This window comes from Notechis scutatus, chromosome 7 (assembly GCF_049901735.1).
Source record: "Notechis scutatus isolate UNSWTSFEM ecotype Mainland chromosome 7, rNotScu1.2, whole genome shotgun sequence".
Taxonomy (NCBI): Eukaryota; Metazoa; Chordata; class Lepidosauria; order Squamata; family Elapidae; genus Notechis; species Notechis scutatus.
The window spans coordinates 24934090-24946740 of NC_142015.1; positions in this window are offsets into that span (position 1 = coordinate 24934090).

Genomic DNA, 12651 nt, shown 5'->3' on the forward strand with positions numbered 1-12651 from the left:
AGAACTGGCAAGACAGAAATTAGCTTCTCTAAAACTAAGGAAAATCATGATTTCAAGACAAGTGCTTCCAGAAACCATCAAAAGAACAGCCAAGTATCCCCTGAATTCAAAACAGAAAGAAAAATGGCCTAGCATTTAAATCCTGTTGCTCAGACTGATATAAAACTCTTAATTTTGGGTTATCTTTTGTGTGTATACAGCTTACTGCTTGTTGCAGTAAAGAGATTAATTTAGCTATGTTTTATCCAGGAATCACTTACCTAATAAGCCAGTATAAAGAGCAAAGGGCCAATACACAAAAATATTTGTAGCTCTGGGTTGAACTGTGGATTCCTTGGTGCTCTCTGAGGTTGGTGGTTTTCTTGCAGACGTCTCATGACCCAACTAGGTAATGTCATCAGGGAACAAAGTGTTCAGAGGGTGGAAATTGACATTGTACAGTGTCACTGAATGGGTTAACCCATTCTTCCTGCAGCTAAAAAGAAAGAAAAAGAGCAAAACACGTCCTCGCCAGCAATCAACATCCAGACAAGCAAAAATTAGCACCACCAAGATTGACAGTAGACCAACTATCAAGGAAATAAACAATACCCTAATCAAGGAACTGCCAACTCAGACAAACAATCAAACAGCACACAACATCCTAATCAAGGAGCCCCCAAGATCACTCTCACCAACACCAAAAGGCAAGCCACTGATGTTGATAAATTGAGAACAAACCCCACTCTCTTCTATTACTGATGATGTTACCTAGTTGGGTCATGAAAAGTCTGCAAGAAAACAACCAAACTCAGAGAGCACCAAAGACCCCACAGTCCTCCTCCTCCTCCTCCTCCTCCTCCTCCTCCTCCTCCTCCTCCTCCTCCTCCTCCTCCTCCTCCTCCTCCTCCTCCTCCTCCTCACAAGCTCCACTCCCTTCTAGTACTGATGATGTTACCTAGATGGGTAATGAAATGTGTGCAGGGAAACAACCAATCTCGGAGAGCACCAAGGACCCCACATAGTTATTTCTCATGGCTTCTCCAGTGTTATCCATCCATCACAATCATTTTGGGTTTCTTAGAGGTATGGTGGGGGGCTTTTTCCCCCCTGGATAGGTTCAATTGGCAGCTGGACAGCCATTTGTTCAGGGTGAGCTTCAAAGTGGTTTCTTGAACTGTCAAGATATTGAATTTAGTAGCCGGAACAGTAAAGTGTATAATAGGCCAGGATGCCTAGTTGTAGTTCATTAGTTAGAGAGTGCTGACTCATGCAAGATGCAGTCTATGCTCTGATTGGTTGCTGTAAGTGTAAAGAGGGAATTTCTCTTTTTTTCCTGCCTTTTTCTTCTGTGTGTTCTATATACTGTTTATATTTACCTCATTATGTTCCTGTCTTCCTGACTATCTTATGTTCTTCCCTTTCTGGAGGATGACTGTAGAAAGTTAGCACCCATCTCTCTCCTAGGAGAATGAAATATTTTGGGAAATATTAAAAAGGAGCAATATTATATTTCCCTGAAGGAGAAATGGAGAAACATGCTCTTGGAGACAGAAAGCAGCCCCCAAATCTTTCTTAATGGCCCTCAGTAGATATTTTGGTGCCCATTAAGACAAATTTGGCCCAGCCTGTTCAGAAACCAAACTGAGGAGGCCACCTTTTAGAAATGCAGATTTGGTAATCCATTCAGGACATGATATTTTGAAACAAAGGCAGAATGGTAGGATTAGCCCTCACTCGAGATCCAAAGCAGGATGCATTAAGCCACAATAGGAATTGAGAACACAAGCCCCTTCATTGCATCATCTCAGAACAGTCCAAACTTCAACCAAACTTAGCTCAGACAAGCACCTAGGATTTGAATTTCCTCTTTTGCTTTTAGAGCCAGCCATGACCCCTACATGATCCCATAGGAATCTGACAGCAGCCAATAGAATACATGTTCTTGCACAGGAACAGGAAGCTCAAGGGCAAAGCCCAAAGAAGGCAAAAAAACTGCCCTCTCTCAACTCCATTTTGTCAGCTGCCCAGAACCACAAAGCCAAGTGGTTCTGCTTCAACAATAAAACATCTTTCCAGTCAGCCCTCATGTTTCCAGTGTCTTTCTCCCAGCTTGAAACTGAACCAGATGGGATGTCACCGACTTCATCTGGACAGCTACTGTGCAATTCCTTGACATGAACTAAAGGGTGGGGTTGGGCTTGATGTCCTCAATGACCCCTTCCTAATTTATGCTTTTCATGACAGCTGCAGCAATATAGATAGGAGAGTGCAGAAATGTCAGCATCTGTGGCATTCTGTGGAGTGACTGATCCTGGAATGCAGCGAAGTGAAGCGGTTAATTAATTTCAGACCCTGAATTGACTTGTTTTATAGGGAAGATCTTCAGACACATGTGGAGGATGCCTGGTCCCTTAGGGGATGGTGGTGAGCCATAGATTTACATGTGCATTATGCAACATGGCTGGCAGGATGCACATGGAATGCAAAATGTGAACAGTTCTAAAAACAGGGAACTTAACCAGCGCAGTCTTGAGAGCAGGGGTTCTGCTTCTGAAAAAATAGATTTCAGAGACCCATCATTTCTTTCTCTCTCCCTGTGTGTGTGTGTGTGTGTGTGTGTGTGAGAGAGAGAGAGAGAGAGACAGAGACAGAGACAGAGACAGAGAGGAGAGATAGAGGGAAAGAGAGAAGGGAGAGAGAGAGAGAGAAAAGAGAGAAAGAGAGAGAGAAAAGAAAGAGAAAGAAAGAGATAAAAAAGAGAAGAGAGAGAGAAAAGAGAAGAGAGAGAGAAAGAGATAAAAAAGTGAGAGAGAAAGAGAAAAGAGAGAAAGAGCGAGGTATTTTATATATATTTTTTCCTTTCCTTTTTCATTGGGATGCAGAATCGACTTCAGTTCCCCAAGGATTCTCCTGAATAATCAGCACTAGCTCTTGAAAATCTATGGCAGACTGGATTATAAAACTGAAAAGTCTGGAGAAGAATTAGAAAACCCCTGGTACAAACTCAAGGAAATCTGATAAAAAAAGCTAGTTCATTCCCAGTCAGCTTCTTTTGAATGCAATATATGTTTCGCTCATTCACAGGACTTCAAATGCAGTTGCCTTTAACTCAATCTTTTCTTCCTCATGTCTCCTTCCTTTCGTCATTACTATTAGTCTAAGAACTCACCTCCTGGCCATCCAGGCATGATCCTGCATAGACATTGGTGAAGGAGCTATATTTCTAAAACTCTCTGCGGCCGGTGCCCGATTCTAGTTATCGTGGTTGAGAAGGTAAGCGTAGGTAATGATCAGTGAAATCTGAAAAAAGAAAAGAAAAAACAGAAGCCATTAATCAGAAATGGCTGGAAACCCGAATCTATATATATATATAGTCCTGAGCACCTCCTTCCCTCTCATTATTATTAGTATGGGCAGGATAAATTATGTGAGCATTGCAAATATTTCTTTAATACATAATGGATGTCATTTGCAGAACACTGCGTCTTTTTCAGCTGAGTATTTTCCATCTCTTGTATCATTTTTTGCAGTGCTTATATGGGTGTTTCTGCTGTTAAGTTCCCCTAGAGTTTTTTTTCTACATTTATCTTCATGCTCAGAATCTCCTTTTGGCTGAGACGGAGCTTTAAGAATCCAAATGTTCAGAAAATTTCTGCCTAGAAAGAAAGACAGACGGTTCGCCGTTCTACCCAAATAGGTGCCAAAGCCTGGAGGATCTTTAAAAATGCTGCTGATGAAAGCAAAACAATGCTCTCTCTGTGTGTGTCTGTCTCTCTCTCTCTCTCTCTTTTGCTTTTTTTTGCTGCAACAGTCCAATATAGTCATCCCTCCATAATCACGTACGTGGCAAAAAATCCCCCCTATATGGATGCAATTCCACCAAGCCAAAGTATTGTGGTTTGCCAGCAACCTGTGGAGATAGCAGCAGACTTGGACAGTGGGGAGGACCATGGGCCAGTCTGGGAGTCAGGGGAGGACTCGGACGAGGGTTCTGCATCCGATACAGAGGTGGGCCCATGGCCATCTGGGAGTTACGTGCTGACTCCGGAGCCTCCAGAATCTGGCAGCAGCAAGGCAGAGGAACAAGGGGAGCCTGTTCCAAGTGTGCACGTGCACAGAGCTGCCAGAAGGCAAGAACAGTTAAGACAAAAGGGGCAACTCAGGAGTAAGTCTTGGAGGTGATTGGCCCCTCCCATAAGGCATAAAGGAAGAGCAAAGGGACAGGAACCTTTGCAGGAAGCAACTTTGTTTGTACTGGTCAGTTTGAAACCTGAAGCTCTGTGTTGAATTTGTGCTCCAGTTGGCCTTGTAAAACTAATTGGAAATTTAGTCGTTGGCAGCATTTCAAGGAATATAAAGGTGGGTGCTTATCAGGCTTATCCTGAAGGACTTTGGTAGACTTCCATTGGACTATTACAAACTGTGTGAGACTCATTACGGGCTGTAAATGACTAAAATTCACAGCCATTGAAATAAAGAAAAAAGGGTTTGGGGAGTAATGTGTGTTTGTTAGTGTCTCAATAAGCCTTGGTCAGAACACAAAGCTAGCTGCACTTCCTGTCTCCTTTTCCTGCCCCTTGTCTCATCCAATTCTACATGTCCTCATCTACTAGCAGGTAGGAGACCCTCCTAGGACCTGCCCTCAGATGCTCAAATCCAAGCTCCCCTGCCACTTCTCAACAATGGCACAAGCCTTTGTACTGAACAATCCATTAACTACATGTAAACAAGCCTGTAGACAAACCACAATTGTCCGAGACAATCTGACGGGCAGCCCCAGAGTGTTCCTTGGGTTAGAGAATTAGTTACACTTGCTTCCTGATCACTCTTCCTTTCTTTCCCTTTTCTTCCACTGGCAGCATGCCAGGGCCAGCCACATCCTCCCTCCTCTGGATGGAAGTTAACTCAATGTGACATCTCTGAGTAGGTCACGCAGTACAGCGGAGACCAGCTCAGACTAGAATTGGCTCTAATTGTCTATCTTTGTGTATAGGCATGTGTGTGCGTGCATCTCTTGGAAAAGATTTTGTTCCCTCGGTCTCCTTGCCTAGGCATCTAAGATTAGGCAAAGAGAAAAAGAAAATCATCAAAAGCAGAAAGATTCAGATTATGCAGGTTAGGAAAGGAGAAGCGGCAGGAAGGAAGATGGTGGTGGAGAGGAGGATGAGGAGGATGAGGAGGATGAAGGGAAATGATGATTGAGAGGAGAAGGAGAAAGATCTGTCCATCTAGTCTGAGGCCAGCTTCGTAAAAGCTCTTGGTAGACCTAAACAACACAAGTGCAAATCCAGAAAACCCTGTTTGCTTCAATGGTGGTGTCAGTAGAGCATTATTAGAATCCAGTAGTTCTTTATATGTATATTTTTGTCAAAAAAAAAAAAAAAAGGAAAATTCAGAAACAGTTTGCTTTCACATTTTGTTTTAATATATGATGGCATTGTAAAATCTTCTCATTTGCATAACTATTAATGTACATTGCCCGAGAACCATTTCTCCACGCAAATCATATTGCTTTCATACTTCAACACATAAATTTTCCTGACACTGGTTTTTAAAATGCAAATTCCTACAATGTTAGCTGTTTAAAAAAAAGAAAGAAAGAAATATAACTACCCTGTTTATAGTTAACCTTCAATAGGGCATCTTCTTTCTACTTGTTGTTGCTTTGCAATGTATATGTATATTTATAATCGCTAGCAGATTTCGTCTAATGCTAGCATTTACATCCCTGAGTAGACCAGTGGAAACAGAAGGCTCAAATCCCCTGCCAAATGTCTTTGTGGCAGATTTTGCTATAACCTTCGTAAAAACATGAATGAGATGAATATTGTTCCATGTTTTGATATTTTCCCCCGTAAAGCATTCGAGGTTTGAAATTGAATTGGGTGTGAGAGAGAAATGGATACATTTATTCATCTACCCCAAGAGGTTGTTGAGCGCTTCATAGTTTTAAGTTCAGCTTTGTACGTTGGCATTCATGTCGTGTTTTTCTTTAGCCATTTTTTTCTTCCGCTGAGTTAGATCCAGGACTTTCCTTTTTTCAATGGCAGCAAGCAACACACAGGCTTCTTGGGGTCATGTCAAGGCAAAGGACTGTGTTGAATTTAGATATATACACATATGTGAACTTAGCAAGCAAGTATTGATATTTCTTCCCAAGCATCTTCATAAGCTGGAAAGAAATATGTCAAGGTATTTGTTAAGCCACAGAATGCGGAAAATAATCCCTAATAGATCCAAGTTCAAAAAAAATGTGTGCATTGAAGAGATCCGTGGTGTTTACGCCCATGTGATGATGATGATAATGATGAATTACATAACAATGTGAAATCACAACTGTCAGTTATCCATTCCCATTGAGTTCTTCCCAAGAATCTTGACTGTTGTAATACAATGTTTCTCAACCTTGGCCATTTTAAGATGGGTGGACTTCAACTCCCAGAATACATGTCTGGGGAAGGTTGGCCAAGGTTGAGAAACATGTTGTAATGTATGAGTGTAGTGCGGGGGTATCAAACTCAATTTCATTGAGGGCCACATCAGGATTGTATTTGACCTCAGGGCCCCAGGGTGGGCATGGCCAACTCGGGCATGGCCAGCTTGACATCCCTCGTGTTGGGGGTGCCTGTGGTGGCCTGAGCGCTGTGCCAGTAAAACAGGCTCCTGAGCTCTGTTTGCAGCTGCAACTGCCTCCTGCAACCCTCAGCCATCAAAAACAGAGCTCCGAAGGCTCTCCTGAGCTCCGTTTTTGCTGGCAGAGGCACCACGGCCAGGTCTTTGCTGTTTCCAAGGCAGCCTTGTGGGCTAGATCTGGACCCCAGGCCTTGAGTTTGACACCCTGGGTGTAGTGTGTATGTGGAGATAAATTACCTTCCTCTTCTGTACTGTGATGACCTGGAGTGTCCTTTAATGCCTTCAACTTGGCTTCGCTGTTTAATTTTTTACAGGTGAAGATTAAAAGAACATTCCAAACGAAAGAAAACACAGTTCAAATGCAAAGAGCCAATAACGAAGCAAAAACCAAAAACAAACCGCACTGAATAAAGTTCCATGACAGACCAAGATAGATCATTGCCAACTTCAGAAAGGTAACCAGGTACAGTCTATTGGAAGAACTGCCAACCAAGATAAACCTCCTCTAGGAATAAAACACTAATTTGTCTCCAGCATCTGTTAGCACGCAGGTCCAAACTCTTATGCAGATCTCACAGCTGCAACCCATGAAGATGATCATGGCCTTCTCCTCCTGAGTAGACCACGTTTTACCCTGATCCTCTCCTCCCTGCCTGCCCCAGGATGGATAGGGGATGGGCCTGGGTCCTCCTCCAACTGCTCAGAGTCAGTCTCCACCAAGGGGCCTGACACGTGCTCTGAACATGATCTGTATGCAGGTTTATGGCACCTGAACCTTAAAATACTTGTGGGCTAGAATTTCTACTGCTAGGCTCACTAAAACTCATCAAGTTCCAATTAATCAGAAAGATTTTAGGGTATGGCAGCCAATCAGTGGTGGGATTCAAAAAAAATTTTTTACTACCGGTTCTGTGGGCGTGGCTTGGTGGGCATGGCAGGGGAAGGATACTGCAAAATCCCCATTCCCTCCCCATCCCACTAACCTGCTTTCCAGCTCTGTTCTCCTGTGCAGGGCAACCAAAGAAGACCCAGCCGATCAGCTGGGACTCAATGGAAGGCAGAGAAGAGATGGGGGTGGGGCCACTCAGAGGTGGGATTTGCCGGTTCTCTGAACTACTCAAAATTTCCGCTACCAGTGGTTCTCCAGAACTTGCCAGAACCTGCTGAATACCATCTCTGCAGCCAATGTACTGATAACCATTAGGATCACCATAACAGGTTCTTGCCATAATCTTTCCATTTTAATTTTCAGATCTTGATACTTTGTGATCTTCTCCAATTCTTTGTCCAGTACTTCCACATCAATTATCCACACTTTCTTCTTTCCAACCGCAGTTAAGTCTGGTGTGTTGATGAGCCAAAGCTTTATCAGTCTGTCTTTGGAAACCCCACAATATTTTAACCTTCCCATTCTTGACCCCTTTTTTCAACGCTTAAATTCCCACCAATGTTTTATTCCTGGTACGTGTTCATTTATAGAGATGTTCCCATGAATCATTTTGATGACTACATTATGCCATTGTTTATAATCAGTCTATGCAGTCTTCCTGCGTGAACTGAATATATGATATATTTGGGACATATGTTCTTGAAAGTCCTAGAATGAAGTTCAAGTCAATGGGAAAATAATACTGTTGCAGTCACCCATCGTTTCTTCGTTTAGTGGAAAGTGAGAGAAATTGTTTGTAGGATACTAGAAATCCTCACAAAATGTGTTGCTAGTGAAAGGGTGATTAAAAGAATGGAAGTTGCTGGAGGAAACGTCGGTAGAAACTCAACTCCTTGTTCTTTTTTTTGGTTGAGTTTTACCAGCAAAAGGGACAGAGATGAAAGTAGGAATGGAATGAACATTTGAGCAGCTGAAAGCAGTGATAATCTATCACAAGGTTCAAAAAAAACGAAGTGACATTTGAAAAGCTTAACTCAGAAGAAAAAGTTCCGTGTTCTCAGATGCAGCTTAAATTGTTTTCTCTTCCTCTTAACTCTTCTTTCTCCCATTTGGGCCAGGGAAAAAAAAAAAAACAGTTCAAGGCAGGCAGAATCAGAGAAGGAAATAATATAATCATGCATGTGTTTACAAATAACAATAACCGTGGTCCTTCAATTATGTGGCAAATTGAAAATTCAGAAGCAGAGATAACAATATCGAAGAGGAACACGCTGTAAGGCTTATAAAAACCATCTTTTGAGGCCTGCCAAAAAATGAAAAAGGAAGGATTCAGATGAGTTCTTCAAATTAAAAAAAAGCAAAGCTCTGTTTTTGCCACTGTCATGGTTCTCTCATCAGGGGTACCTCTTGCCAAATTTGAGAGGAATGAAGTGCTACATTTTCCATGCAGCTATTTCTCTCCCCCTATCCTAGTTGATGAGAAGGAGGAGGAGGAGGAGGTGGAGGAGGGAAAGAGAAGGAGGAGAGGATGAGGAAGAGGATGGCAAGGAGGAAGAGGAGAAAGCAGATGGCAAGGAGGAGAGGAGGAGGAGGAGGAGGAGGAAAGGAGAAAGAGGCACACATCCCCACGACCAGCAAGACTATCTTAACAGGTATCACAAATTCTTAGGGATGAGCTTACATCCTCGATAATGTCTAAATATCTTCCATCAGATGTGAAGCAATTAAGCCCAGGGTCTCCACAAGCATTCTGGCAGATTTGTTCTGAGCTTCCAACTGATCTGCCTGGGTGAAGTATGTGAGAGACAGGAGCCCAGCATGAAGTGCAGGTGCGTCTGCACTCAGTGACAACTGATGGAGCCCATGATTAACATGTCTGCCTGTTAATTGCGTGTCACTTCCCCTGCACTTTTCATTTGTCCCGCACATCTGATTCAAAAACAAATCTAATTGTGAAGGGTGAAACAAATTCCTCTATCAAATAAACTGCACTGGCACGTTGATGCGCCACGCGTAACCCTGCATGGGAAATGCCAGTAGCAATGGGTGGAGAAAGCAAGGCATGAGTAGTAATAGCAGAGTGGAAGACAGTAAGACCAAAAGATCATGAAGAGGGCAGAGACCACACCCATGTATATGTGGGACTGAAGCATGTGCATGTCTGAATCAACCTCTCATTGTGTTAAGGACTTGGGATTTAAGAGCCAACCAGCAGTGAAGCTGATGCAATATTAGGCTGATGCAATGAAGATGAATCAGCATTAGTACTGCCCCTTTAAGACTGGGGATGAGTTCTACCCCTTTAAGAGGTGTTTGTATAAAGGTAGCCATTAGAGGGCATGTCCTCTCTCCTTGTGTCCAGTATTCATTTCAGAGTTCTCCATATGTAGAGCTAAGAAGAAGAAAGATTGCTTGTAAGGTATTTTGCCTACCACATATATGTCTGTATACAATGGTTGTATATAAACCACTGTTAAATATCTAGGTCTCTGTGTACTGTGTTTTGCTTCTGGGTTGTCTCATAATCGTAGTCATGCTGCAAATGTTCTGACATGTTGACTCTGAAGATCAGCCGTCGAACAATCGCATTTCACCCATGTTCTCTGCCTTGATGGAAATGATTACTAGAGACTGAACTCCACTGAGGATAACAGATGTCAGAGAGCAATTGTCCCAGTTGAGATGAGGGCTCAAGCGAAGAATTAGTCTGGACTCATGTCATAAATGCAAGACGGCAAGTTCTGACTCCCCCATGAATGCCTCTGAGTCAGTGGTGGGATTCAATTTTTTTTTTACTCCTGGTTCTGTGGGCGTGGCTTGGTGGGCATGGCAGGTGAAGGATACTGTAAACTCTTCATTCCCTCCCCACCCCACTAACCTGCTTTCCAGCTCCGTTCTCCTGTGCAGGGCAACCAAAGAAGACCCAGCCAATCAGCTGGGACTCAGGAGGCAGAGAATCGGTGGGGGTGGGGCCAGTCAGAAGTGGGATTTGCCAGTTCTTTGAACTACTCAAAATTTCCACTACCAGTTCTCCAGAACCGGTCAGAACCGGCTGAATACCACCTCTACTTTGAGTGTTTCCCAGGTGAAAGCTGCCAGCCTGGGGAGATTCCTGTATAAGAGGCACATAAAAATAAAGTAGCTAGTTTCAACTCTCCATGTGGATCTAGTTGTTGGTGCTTAACATTAGCCTATAGTAAGCAGTGTTGTAGAGCAGAAGGACAGCACACCTTCTCCATTGGTCAGAAGGCATCTGGGAATCTCTGAACCTCTCATTTCCTAAGAGAAAAACAACCTGGCAAAGAGGAGACCCACTAGGCCTGCTAATCAGAATTGGTCAGAAGATCCCTGGCTACATACAAGCTTTAAGTAAATAAACTAAAATTAAATACAGGAGACACGCAGAAGATGGCTTTCCTTCTTACCAGAAATCACCCTTGCTAAAGGACTCTTTGGCTAAGAATTGATGGCTGGGTGGCTTCTCCCCACCCTTCTTTTACCTTCCCAATCCTTTTTCTTTCATGTTCTGTTGTGAAGATGAAAGAAAAGGTAGGATTTTGTAAGCCACACTGGGAGTCTTCACAACTGAAGAGTGAGATAACTGCTCTTTAAAGCATAAAGGCGATTGAACACTCATGCATAGGCTACTGCAATCGGTACTCAGTTGTGTACTGCGATACGCAGCGAGAATGCAATTAATGAAGGGCTCATTAAAAAAAAACACACACCCCAAAACATTGATCTTATGGGGAATAGCCCGTTACGTGTGAGTCTCTGTTCTAACTACGGCTTTGGCTGCAGTAATTGGTGCTAGCTGGGACTTAGAGTTGAATTGCCTTCCTGCTAAATGAGTGAAGATCCCTTCTCATTGCAGGTTTCCTGTTGCTTCAGCAGGCCTCTGGCTTTCTCCTCAACAGGCTCTGCTAATTCTGCTCTAATTCTCCAGGAAGGAGAGAGCGACATGTTCCATTTTGAAGGACAGCAGAAGGACTACTTCCTGAAGAGGTTCTCTGCTTCGTCTCTGCCTGAATTACTATTACTACTGCTAATTCCCCTTGCCTTCCTCAAAATCAGTATGATCAGAAAATGTGCTACACCACATAGGCCTGCACCATTCATTCTCTGGTTATTTATTTATTCTTTATTATTACTTCGGTTCTGAGGCCGTCCTGCTCCATCGTGACTCCAGGAAGATAAGCATTAAAAGAAATAGAATAACAGAGTTGGAAGGGACCTTGGAGGTCTTCCAGTCCAACCCCCTGCTTAGGCAGGAAACCCTACAAATGGTTGTCCGATCTCTTCTTAAAAGCCTCCAGTGCTGGAGCATCCACACCTTCTGGAGGTGTAGAGTTGTAATTGCAGGAATGTTCCAATCTCGGATGGCAAACCTCAGATAAAGAATGTTTCCAAGCAAATACAACTCAGGTAAACAAAGCCACTAATCTAAAGGAGGATTAGAAAGAGGAAGTAAACATATGTTAGACTTTAACTAGAGATAATTAATTGTATGGATTACTGTGCTAAACAGTAACGAAAGTTAAGCAGTAACCAAAGTTAACCAATGATGGAGGATAACTAAAAATGTGTATAAATGCAAGACTGGACTCCAATAAAGATCATCATGATTCAGTTGTTCATGATCAAACAAGTCGACTGCCTCGTCATTACAACATGGAGGCAAGTTATTCCACTGCTTAATTGTTCTAACTGTCAGGAAATTTCTCCTTAGTTCTAAGTTGCTTCTCTCGTTAATTAGTTTCCACCCATTGCTTCTTGTCCTGCCTTCTGGTGCTTTGGAGACTAGCTTGACTCCCTCTTCTTTGGGGCAAGAAACAAGGTATATCAAGGGAAAAAGAAGAAGACAACCAACCCCAAAAGGTCAAGCAACAACAAAAATAATTAAACCCCAACCGATAAAGAGAAAGCTAGTTTAGTCTAGTGGTGAAGGCACCAGGCTAGAAGCCAGGAGACTGGGAGTTCTAGTACCACTTTAGACATGAAAGCTGACTACATGACTCTGAGCCAATCACAAGGAGACTGGGAGTTCTAGTCCCTCCTTAGGCATAAAAGTCAGTTTGATGAGTTGGGGCCAATCAACAGGAGACAGTGAGTTCTCGTTCCTCCTTGGGGGGCAAAAGCCAGCTGGG